This window comes from Cynara cardunculus (assembly GCF_001531365.2).
Source record: "Cynara cardunculus var. scolymus isolate 2C chromosome LG 12, CcrdV1, whole genome shotgun sequence".
NCBI lineage: Eukaryota > Viridiplantae > Streptophyta > Magnoliopsida > Asterales > Asteraceae > Cynara > Cynara cardunculus.
This window is the reverse complement of record NC_037539.1, coordinates 33,687,440-33,696,624: the sequence shown is the minus strand read 5'-3', so window position 1 is coordinate 33,696,624 and position 9,185 is coordinate 33,687,440. Positions and strand designations below refer to the sequence as shown.

At 33.2% G+C, this 9,185-nt stretch overlaps 1 long non-coding RNA gene across 1 annotated transcript; it reads right to left on the bottom strand.

The window, feature by feature from the left end:
- Positions 1-2,281: 2,281 nt before the first annotated feature.
- Positions 2,282-3,270, bottom strand: LOC112523431. Its single transcript, XR_003070263.1, has 2 exons — positions 3,232-3,270; positions 2,282-2,740 (listed from the first exon to the last, which is right to left on the bottom strand). It is a non-coding gene; the product is annotated as an uncharacterized LOC112523431 (long non-coding RNA).
- Between the last annotated feature and the right edge of the window lie 5,915 nt (positions 3,271-9,185).

Here is a 9,185-nt window from a genome sequence, read left to right as displayed (position 1 = left end):
AGCTCCAAACTTTCTTTCAACTTCGATTATCCTATTCTTTTCTATTTCCATCTCATTCCTTTCATCTTTTAAAAACTTTTCAGTCTTTAAAACCTTTTCCTTCTCTAATTCAAATAATTTCCTTAACTCATTCAGCTCATTCTCAGTCTTGTGGAACTTCTCAGTTAAAACCTTTAAATCTGAATTGTTCCTTGAAGAGTTTCTCTCAGCAATTATTGCAAGTCGAACTGTTTTAAGTGTATTTGACAAATCTGTATTAGATTGAGTCAACCGATTTAAATCAGCATTATAGTTTTTCCGATCCAAACTCCGAAGTTTTTCAATTTGTTCAATCTTATATTCAAATTCCCGTGTAATTCGTTCACTCTCCTTCTTTAAGGATTTGATATGATCCTCATTAAGACAATTTTTACTATGTATATTTATGGAATGATCTCTAAGAACCACATAATTCTTTTCTAACTGAACAATCTTCTCTCGCAACTCTTGATTCTCCTTTTTTAGAATATCTGCCATTTTAAAAAAAATTGATCAGTTAAGGATCTATGCAGTGAAATCAGATAAAAAAATACGAACAGTTAAGCTCAAAAAGAACAGAAAAACACAAACACTGAAAAACTCACACACAAACAAATATACAATGATCCAAAAGAAAATCTAAACACAATCGAAAAACAAAAACAAAAACACAACAAAATTAAACCGAAGAAAATAATGTCTAAGTCCAAAACAAATTGAACCAAGCCCAAACACAATACATATATTACACAAAAAAATGATCTATTTGCTCTCTGAAGTGTATTCAAAAATCCACTTGAATGCTGTGTGCTTCTGTAAAGGTGAACTTAGTCCCCGAAAGCAAAACCAAATCAACAGTCCTTCAAATCTGTTAAACTGTCTAAAAGCAATCCTAACTATGCTTGAAAAACTTTCTTTTCAGCTGTCGACTGCAGCCTTCACACCAACAGATTTTAACAGATTCCTGCACCAAAATTGACAGTCAAATCTGTACTAAGTAATTACAAAATATGCATAGACAGCAGATTTAGACTACAAACATGCAACTGAATCAGTTCAATGAACAATTGATATATAAAACCTGTAGTTGTGAACCTGCTGTTTTTAAAACCTTTTAAACAGAAACCTGCTAACTATTAATATGCACACTGTTAATATGCACACTGTGAAAATCACACACTATTTCTTGTTGCTGTCTGATCACAGCACACAATCTGTAACAGCCTCACTTACTGCTGTCACCTGTTTTAAATGTTGTTGTTGTTGCACACTATGTAGCTGCTACATACAATTCCAAAAGCAAGACATAACCTGCTGTTTTATCTTTGTTGTGTTGTTCTGTTTGAAATTGCTACTTAAACACAGCACAACAAAATCTGTTGCTGCATAAACCTGTGAGATGTGAGTTCCTCCTCGTGGACAGCAATGAAAATACTCAACAATTATGACCAATTGTGAATTTGCTGCTGCTGTCTTTTTCTTCTTGCTTCAAATAACAAGCTTTGCTCCTGCTGTTCCGTTTGCTACTACTACTTCATTGAAGTTGCTGTTAAACCTGCTCAAACTGTCAAAATGGAATTAGTCTCCTGTTTGAGCTGTTTTAGTCCTAGTTATCAAGCAAACTTCCCTCACTGCACACTGTTGCTGTTTCAAACCAAAACACAGCACAACTTTCACAATATTTGCTGACAAAACAGAAATTATTACCAAACCAGGAACAACGAATTTGTCACCTCCAAACAAGATTAAGCTGCTGTTTTCTTGTTGTTGCTGTTGAAATCACCTCCAAACAAAGTTTTGCTGTTGCTGTTCTGTTGTAAACTAAACCTATGAATGATGCTGTCACAAATCTGTTTATGAAGCAAAACCTGTACAGAACCTGTATAACTGTGAAAACAGCTTTTAACTGTCACAATTTACCCAAACAAGACCTGCTGTGTGTGCATAAAACCTCACAAACCTGGTGCTGCTGCTTGCATAAAACTTCACAAACTCAGTTTCAATTTGCACACAGATTGTACCTGTTGCTGTTTCAGTACTCAAAAATTCCTTAAACAAACAACAAGAACAAACAGCTAGAACATATCAAATCTAATTAATGCTGTAACATTCAGTGCTAGAACAAATTAAATTTGCTGTTTCTGCGCTGTTTCAACAACCTGTTTCTCCACACAAACAGCTTTTAACAGGTTCCAACCTATGAACAACTGCTGTTGTCTGCAAATCTTGTTGCTTTAAAGCACAAATCTGCTCAAAACTAGCATTTTGCTTAAACAAACAACAACCTGTATACAACATCAAACAGTCACACTAACAACTTACAAAACAAAACAGAATGTTAAAAAAAAAATAAAAACTGTCGAGGTGATCCAAAACTTCATAATCACACAACAATAGCTTCAAAACTGCACTCTGTTAGCTTTACAAAACTCAGAACATGTTGTACATAAATTCGTAAGCTGCTGTGTCAGACCTGGGCTGCTGTTTTTACATTCTTGCTACTGCTTCAAATTTGAAAAACAACCACACAGAACCTGTGTGTGTACACAGTCACCTGCACACAACTGCTGCAATGCTTTAAGCCTACAAGTCTGCAAGTAAACTTGCTGTCAAAAATCATAAACAGAGGTCTGTTGCTGTTCTCGTTGCTGTTGTGTAGTTGATTGTAAAGATATGCTTGCGAATCAGAGCTCTAAACAGTTTCCTTCTTTGACTCGGGCTACTATGTTTGTGACCAAAGCAAAACCAAATCAAAACAATATGAATCAGTCACAGCAAAATACGATTTTCTGTTTCTTGACAGTATGAACTTGTGATTTTCTTTGATATGAGATTGCTGTTACCAACACACCACAGCACAAAAATCAGAACCTGTACACTATCTTTAATTGAAACAATCAATTGCACAATGTTAAACAAAACCTGTTAAACAGTTGCTGTATCCAGGAGATTTAGAACTTCAACCTCAAAAAGTTAAACCGGACATTGAATAAAGCTTCTTCGCTTACTGAATAAAACTAAACCGATTAGGTTTACCTTGAGAGATTTAGAAATCCTACTTGAAGGATTGGCGGTTTAGTAAACCGGACAGAAAATGAACCAAAAATTCTTTAAGTACTAAACCGATCAAGAAGAAATTTAATCCGGTCACAAATCCGATCAAGGGTTGATCGGTTTACATGAACACCGGACAATCTGAGATAGAAGACTTACCTGATTAACCTCTTCTCCGATCAATGTATAATCCGAATTTCGGTCAAGGATCGTGCGGTTTAACCTCTTCTCCGATCAAGAGATGTGCGGTGAAGTTGAATACCGCTCAATATGTGAGGATTAGAATACCGCTCAAGACATCTTATGGACCAAAAATTGATCTGTTGGGCCTTAAAATGGTTTGGGCTTTAGAAACTTAGGCGGTTTAACAAAAAATAAAAACAAACTCAAACTAAAAATCATATTAAAACTAACAAAAACACAAAAACTAAAAGAAATTTTAAAAAAATGGATCAAAACACTGGTTTACGAAAAAAAAATTAAGAACACGAAAAAATTTTAAAAACCTAAAAACCGATTAAATCTTGATTTATTTTGATCAAATCACAAAATTTTGTGAATAACAAAGATTCACAATTCAATTTCGAACATATTGATCATGTTTTTAACATCAAAACACAAGATTTTATGAGAAAATCGGATCAAAATCAAAGAAAAACTCAAGAACACGAAGAACACGAAAAAGAAAAAAAATTCAGAAATTAAAAAAAACACTTATCTGATCAATTTCTTTTCTTGATTTCTTGCATTCCAGCTCTGATACCAATTGTGTGTCCACAATTACTGATCAATCTTCAATATCTTCATATCAATCATGGCAGATTCATAGATATTGCATTAAGAACACTATGAACATTGAGAGAAAAAGTCAACTCATATAATCTCAGTCAAACTCTCTTATTAATCTGAATATTACAATTAAGCTCCTCTCTTCTACTAATTACAAAGATTAAACCATATTTATATGGTCAACCTAACTAACAAAGTCAAAGTCAAACTAGTCTAAGAAAGTCAAACACGCTGACTTTACAATTATAGACTAAAATTAATCTTTCAAGACGAATACAATTAATACTGATTTTTCAGTCCTAACATATAACAAAATACTGATTTTGTACCTGGTTCACCATAACCGTAATTGTTCCTGGTGCGTTAGTCAAACCGAACGACATCACTCAAAACCCATAATTCCCACACCTGGTATAGAATGAATTATTTACAATCAACTTCTCAAGTTCCTGTTAATCAATCACACTCTTATCGACTCAACTTTCTTCTTTATACTCAAAATCAGTGCATCCCATGACGATGTACCAGATCTGATAAAATTTTTATCCAGCATATCTTTCAACTAAGTCATCATCTCTTTCATTTTAGACAAAACAAATCAGTATGGTGCACAAATTATAAGTGTGGCCTCTGTTATCAAATAAATTATGAATTCAATCGGTTGTCCTACAGAATACTAATCAGGTCATTTGAAAAGACCTCTAATAAATCACTAACTAGCGGTAACTTTCAATTTTACTCATTTTTCTGTCTTTGTGTCGATCATGTAAACCAAGAAACTCTGATAACTTTTTTTAATACATTTTCAAGTCTTTTAACATAAAAATCAGTCTAGTCTATCAGTGTACAATGTTTTAGTATGCTAAACTTGCTTGAGGAAGTTATTCCCTATGAATTGCACGTCCTGTAAGTAACCCCAAGGTAAACAAGTAGGATTAAACATGACTTTAACTATGAGTAAAGAATCCTACGAAGGTATAAGATTTGTGATTATCGGAATCTAAAGTTGTGTACTTAATTAACTATCTCTCACCATTTGCGTTGACTAATTACGAGATTTAGTGAAATATGGATCATAACTCATTTTTTTAGTTTAAAGGGTTATTTAAATTTTGATAAATAATTCTAAATGAACATTGTTTTATGTAGATGCATGCCAATCAAGATTCTAATAGAAACGACAACTCAAGCATCAAACTAGTTTACTCTACGCTCAATCCTAGATAAGGAGAAATTGAGCGGCCAAAACTTCTTGCAATGGTTCAGCTTCTAGAGGGTCGTCCTCAGGCATGAATAGAAGTGTTCTCGAGAACTCCTCTCTAAATGCTCCTACAAGAAATGCATATGACAGTGTTCCAGCTACTTATGATAAGTATAGTCGAAACTCACTGAGCGTTGCATGTTTGATGTTGGCCTTTATGACCCTTGAACGTTTAAGGGATCATGAGAAAATGTCCACATAGAATATGTTTACCTCCTTGAGCAACATGTTTAGTCAACATGCAAGACATGAAATATTTGACATTTTGAGATCATTGCATGCTTGCATGATTAAGGAGGGTGCACCAATCAGTGCTCATGTTTAGAAAATGAATCGGTACATTTCGGCTACTTGATTAGGATTCCCTCTTGGACAAGAGTTGGGTGTCGATTTTGTCCTCGATTGATTACCCAAATCATATTTGTGCTCAACGATCAGGGCCTGGGCAAACCCTCATTGAACTACATGAAATGCTAAAAACTGCTGAAAGAGGTATCACCTCGAAGTTGGAGAAATCCAAGCTTGTCCTTGATGATCAAGGCAAAAGGAAGAACCAAAAGAATGGGTGTGACGAGTGTGACTTAGAAAGGAAAGGCAAGAGCTGGAAGCTCCATCAAGCCAAAGAAAAATGAGGGAAAAAGTCCCTCAGATGCTATATTATTTTGAATGTTCTTAAAAAGGTTATTAGAAAAGGAACTTCCGATTCTTATGTCAAAGGCAAGGAAGGAGAAGGCTTAAGGAGCCAGAACTTCAGGTATGTATGCTATCGATATGTTCACATCTGATTATGATTCTTAGATATTGGATACCGGGTATGGACCTCATATTTGTTCACAAACAATGTAATTCAAGCACCTACATGTAAATATAAAGTCATAGTGGTGCTGGCCATGTAACAACCTCTCAAAACATAACTCATAAATATCAACTTGATATATTACATGTTGGTCACAAAAACAAATACTACCATAACTAGAAGAACTTTACCATATCATATGCTTACACAAGTTGTATATAAGTGTTTCTTAAGTTAACATCACAAATCAAATTTAGACATAACTCCCAATTCAACATATAACATCACTTAAACATCTTATGTCAAATCACATCTTTCCTTTCCCTTTACGTTCTGGATGTGACTGCCCTGAAATGCACATTTTTGAAAACAAAAGGAGGGTTAGACTAATAGGTCTATTGAGGAAATCCATGTTATTGTCATCTCATATAAAACAAAAAGTATCAAAATTCCAAGACTGTTAAACCATAATAATATTCAAATAGAAAAGATTATTACATGAAAGCTCTATAAAAACCGATTAACATCTTCGTTAATCATTGGCGCAACTGGCTCAACACCATCCTTACATACACCTCTCGGTTGTATACACCACACCGTCACATACACCTCACCTATACATACACCAATCCTTCTCATGTACTTCACCAAAATATATGCACCACATTGTACGTATATGTCGGTTAAACCGACCCAAACGCCACATTTGTAATTTTCGCATGAACAATACACTTCACTACATTCTCAGATTTTCGTAACAAATAATACACTTTATCATATCTACAATCATTTCAAAACACGTGCATTTTAAATAAACGCTTCGTAAGAAACTCACCTGGATCACGATTATCTGTTAAACTCTTAATCGATATTGAGCTCGGATACCGAACACGAGAATATGAATCATATAAACACATATCACAATCTATGCAATTAAACTTCACCATAACTCTTAACACACTCTAAGGCATATAAATGATACATCAAAAAATTCCCAAAGCGGCTTGAAACGAAAAAGAAAAATCACAGAACAATGAAGAATGCGACCTAGGTCGCATGGAAGTCGCATTCCTCTCTGGAATGTGATTTCCAGATTCATTTTGCCCTGTTTTTGGCTAACTCCAAACCCATTTCAAAAACATCTTTAACCTGCTTCCAAAACAAAGATTTTTACCATACAAACTCACAAAAACTCTTAACTTAAAACATATAATTACTTGGACAAGCAATCCTTCCCATCTATTAAAAATCAAAAATCAAGATAAAACTCAATACAAGGATTTTAATAAAACTAACAATCAACCTATGACCGAAACTTTCATTTATGAGATTTAAACATGAAAAAACACATAAACATCAACTTCAACCAAAATCACCAAAACGCATAACATGATCTAAAACTTCACTTAATTAAAATATCAAGCTAAGCTTACCAAAACAACTTGAAAGCAACTATTAGAATATTATACACAATATTCTAATAACGCACAATATTCTAATGCATTATTAGAATATTGTGTATATCATATATTTTTTGTAGTTACATTACTAAATAGCGATGTCAATTATGAGGTAAAAAATTTCATTATGTATTTTCCCCCTTTCAAATGTTTCTCATTTATATTCATTTTTTTACCAATCTTAGTGTTTCACCATTATGTGGGAAACCACTAATGACGTTTGTTTTCATATGTGCTTAATATCTTCGATTTACCCGTCAAGAATATGGAAGGAGATTGTCTTGCTGAGCTTGGCCTTTGAAACTGTCATGTTCCGCCTCTACCACTTGTCTTCAAATTGGTGTTATCAGCGCCAAAGTTAGTGTTCTCTCCGTAGATTTACTTAAATAAAATTGTTATGGTACTTATATTTGTATAATAATATTTATATTCAATGTGCAAAGCACAATGCTGTTACCTAGTAACCATTAAAAATAAAAATAAAAAACTAATTCATATACATTAATAATTTTTTAAGAGTAATAATTAATAATTTTAGGCAAGTTAATCATAATAAATAGTAATTAATATTACCTTTTTTTTATATAGTAATTACAATTAAGTAAATTGATAGATTTACAAAATAATCTTCGAAAAGATTTACAAAATAATCTTTAACAAGAAAAATATTAATTTTTGGATAATTTGGAAAAAAAGTACTTTTGGACAAATGATATAATACAGGATTTGTAATTATTTAATTGTATACTAATAATTAATTGTTTAAGTTATTTAATAATTAGGATGGATGAAGAAATCGAATAATTAAATTCATAAATCACAACGGGTGTAAAAGTTATTATTACAATTTTTAGAAATCCGACATTTAAAAGAGAAAACTATGCACTTAATAAGTAATTGTTGTACAATTTGAAATTTAAATGCGATTTATTTGTTTCCAAAATTAAATAGACTCATGCCTATAAAATCCAAACATAATTTGCAAGTCAAAACACTTAAAACACCAAAAATATTTCATGGCAAAAAATATACACCTCATGAAATTCGTGGTTGTTATCTTGGTTTTAACAACCATGACCGCATCCGCTATGACCGCAACTATGGGTACGTGCTTCATTTGATATAATATTAGTGTCCTAAATATTCCCATTTACGACCATTTAGACGATGTTCTAGGCGTTAAGCGTCGTGGAAGTGCTTTGATCCATTAGCACCACTTATTTCTCGCTTAGGTGACTGAACTTTAGAAGGTCACTTAGACTATTTGCCTTCTTTTAACGCCTTTTAGAGTCTAGATTGATTTTTGTTTGTTTGTGTGTGTCTATATATGGTCTTGATTGTTGGTATTATGACAGGTGTTGGGACTTATCATCCAGACGGGAAAGAGGATTGGATTTATTGCCTTGGAGTTTTGTGTGATGTAAGCAACCAGGGGTCAATAATTCAGTGCACAAACACTTGTAGTCCACTTGGTTTTAAGGCCGGAAAGTGTATTTCTCCCGGGAATACCGGTTCTAATGGTCATTGTTGCTGCTATAATCCGTGAACTAAAATTATTATTGATTATTTAAGGTGATTTAATACAAACCCTTAACGTTTTGTTATGCACCTTGTTGATTGGCAAATACAAAGTATTTATTATGTTAAATGCTGCTTTGATTTCATGGTTTATGCTCTTCATGGTGTTCATTTTGATAATTTCATACTCCACTTTCACTTCATATTAATTAATTCTGATATAGTGATAGAGCTTAATTGAAACAAAAACAATTTAAACAACCTTCGTAATAGAAAATTGTCATAGTTA